This window comes from Melozone crissalis, unplaced genomic scaffold (assembly GCF_028551555.1).
Source record: "Melozone crissalis strain CALT ecotype California unplaced genomic scaffold, PUWL_Pcris_2 ptg000068l_1, whole genome shotgun sequence".
NCBI classification, from domain to species: Eukaryota; Metazoa; Chordata; class Aves; order Passeriformes; family Passerellidae; genus Melozone; species Melozone crissalis.
Window position 1 is genome coordinate 2,414,629 of NW_026535846.1, and position 3,196 is coordinate 2,417,824.

The 3,196-nt window shown below is 52.0% G+C and overlaps 1 non-coding gene across 1 annotated transcript; it reads left to right on the forward strand.

Moving 5' to 3' along the window:
- The first annotated feature begins 212 nt into the window (after positions 1 to 212).
- Positions 213 to 416, forward strand: LOC128946008 (small nucleolar RNA SNORA74). Its single transcript, XR_008483915.1, has one exon. It is a non-coding gene; the product is annotated as a small nucleolar RNA SNORA74 (small nucleolar RNA).
- Positions 417 to 3,196: the final 2,780 nt, after the last annotated feature.

Genomic DNA, 3,196 nt, shown 5'->3' on the forward strand with positions numbered 1-3,196 from the left:
TGGGCAAAAATGTTTTGCTGTCTAAAAGGCCTCTGCTGGCTCCTGTGCTAGCCTCAGGTCCTCAGGGTGGAAATAACGTGGTTTATCCAGAAATAAGTTTAGGTTATCTATTCCTCTTGCTGGATGAAGCCTTGATGAGAGTAGGCGTCATCAGAAAAGTGCCTCCACGTTTTTTCTGCCCTGAAAACCCCCCAGTTTTGGGGTTTTTGTCTCCTAGCAGTAGTCAGCTGCCCGTGGCTGCTCAGTGCCTGTGCCAGTGTTATGCTGCTGGGGGAGAAAGGTGCTGCTGAGCTTTCCTGGCACCAGCGAGGCCGTCCTGGTGCTCAGTGGTGCCAGGTTTTGGCAGCACTCTGCATGCCTGAGAGTGGAGTAACTCCTGCCTGTGGAGACAGGTGACTAGACTGTATGTGTTCATGCAGCAACAGGCAGCTTTATTGAGATCTAACTTCCTTATATAGCTAAGAAGGCCCATGAAGGTAATCCTCATTGGCTGAGCCAGTTACTACTCAGCTAACCAGCCAATAGCAGCCTGAGTCTCCAATGGCCTGGGCCTGCTCTTACTGGTCGAATTACATAAGCAAGGTAATTATATAATAAATGACTTATGAAGTTGGAATTATTTATACTGTGTGGCCTACAGGCCAGATGTAGAGCATCACAGAGGAATAGCTCATAAATATGGAACTTGTGTGTGTCATAAAACCTCTATAGCTCATAAATATGGAACTTGTGTGTGTCATAAAACCTCTGTTCGCATGATGTTTGGGGCACTCGAATGGAGGAAGGATCCTCCAAGTGATCAGTGCTGCAATAAAAATGAATGCTTTTTGATACTCAAACTGTGTTAGAAAGTTTCTTTTTGGGTGATTTCAGTGTCAGTTCCACAAGGCCCTGTAGTTTCACAGTGGCCCCTTGGTTCTAAAGTGTCACAATGGCCTCAGTCCCACAAGGCCCCACAATGTCCAAAGAGTCCCCTTAATTCCATGGGGCCCTGAAGAGCTACAATGGCCCCTTGGCTCCCTGAGGCCCTGCAGTGCCACCCTGGGGCAGGAGGCCAGGAGGGATTCGTTCCCCGCACGCTGCAGCTCCCTGGGCCAGCTGGCACCTACACCTTCTCCCAGGCCAGCACTGCCTGGCACAGCCAGGGCTGAGCCACACTGCAGCTCCCTGCAAACCACGGCAGGGGCTGCGAGGCCAAAACCCAAGTCACAGACAGTTTGTCACTCTTCCTGTCTGTATCTGACCAAGAAATGTCCCATTGTGGGGTCCCCTTTCCTGCAGTCACTGCAGCACTGGCACCATCCCTGGAGCTCTGAGCAAGAGAAATGGCCAGCGCTGCACCTCTGCACTGACTCAGGGATGGTGGGAAATGCTCTCTGGGGTGGCTGGAACCATGGAAAAAGGACAGTTGGGAGCACAGAGGGAAACCCAGCTGGGCTGCTGGACTGGGGCAAGACATCTCTGTCTGGGGGAGAAGTTGGCTGTGAAACTCCCTCCTGTGGATGCTCACGTGCCCAAGAGTTGGGCACTGAAGAGCATCACAACAACAGACAGGAGGATGGGCGGCCAGGATTAAAGTGCCTCGGGGGTCTGGACTGGCCACACAAGAGTGAACCCTGGACACCATCTCCAGGTTATCCCTGACTGTGAAACATGGGCTGAGATCAATCAGGGCCAGGCCAGGCAAAGCCCCTGTGGTGTGGGGGGGCAATGGTGGGAATATAAATCTGGGGCGACACGTGGTCTTGGTAGTAGGTGTAGTAAATTGGGAGCACCATTCCTAAACCACAACAGCCCTGTCAGAACCAGGCCTGTCCCTGCACTGCCCCCGCTCTGCTGCCCCACAGCTGCTGGATCAGGAAGGGCAGAGCCATGGGGGAGGAAAATGCACAGGGGCTCCTCCTGGGAGCAACCTTCCATCCTGATACTCAGAAACCCCCATGCTCAGCTGGGAGGTCACCATCAGAGTCTCTGCCAATATCCCACTTGGTGAATCTTTCACACTGAGATTTTGGTCCTTCCTTTCAGTTTCTTTACTTTTGGGGCTTTTAATGATTCCTCCATAAACATGGCAATTCATGTCCCTAATATGGCAATTCTTTCCTTTTTATGAAAGTGTTGGGAATTAGGCCACATTAAAATGCTGGCAGGGTGTGCATAGGTATTTGCAGCCCTGTGGAGAAGCAGTTGGGATATAAGAACCAAAGAAATGTAAAATGGTTTGAGTTAGAAGAGACTGAAAAGAGTCTCTGGTAAAACTCCCATTACCCAGGAACAGCTTCACTCGTTCAGGTTGTACAAAGCCCCTGACCTTAAACACATCCAGGGATGGGGTTTCAATTCTGAGGGCAGCCTATGCCAGTGTCCTGCCACCATCATCAAAAAATATTTCATCCTTACAGAAAATCTAAATCTGCCCTCAGTCACTTAAAAGATACAGTGTATTATTCTGTATTATACTCAACAATACAATCTTGGGCAAAAATGTACTCAGCCATTCCTGGACTTAAATCACATCTCCAGGGCTGAGCACCTTTGAGAAGGCCCAGAGATCTCCCAGGATAGGATTTGGAGGCCCCAAGAACATGATCACTGTATGGGAACTGGAAGTCCTGGGTTCAGTGGAGACTGAGGGCAGAACAAGAACAGCCTGTGAGGATGACAAAGGTGGATTCAAATATATTGGACCTCTTCTTCATAGTGGAAATGAACCTGAGATAGAAATAATGTCACCAAGTGCAGTGGTGAAGACCCAGAATGGAAACAAGGAGAGATTAATTTCCCTCCCAGGGCAGGGCTGTGGCACAACACATCTCCCAGAAGGACTCTGGAGCAGCCCCAGGCTCTGTGTGGGCAGGCAGAGGCAGGCAGGAGGCAGAGCTGTCAGCAAAGGAAGGGCCCAGCCAGGTGGGGCAGCCGGGGGATGCTGACAGCCTGCAGGGACAGAGGTGCAGGGCAGGGACACCGTGGGACAGCCTGGGCTGCACAGGGCACAGGGATGGGCAGCAGCTGCAAGACAGCCCTGCCAGAGGTGACAAGTGACCCTTGGAGGGCTGGGGCCTCATTGCCTCCTTGTCCCTGCTCAGCAGCCTGGCAGGGGCCGCCCCATGCTCCTGCCCTTGCCATTGCACATCCCCACATGCCAGTGCCCATCCCAGCAAGAGCCCTGAGCAAGGAGGGAGGGACAGGATCTGCC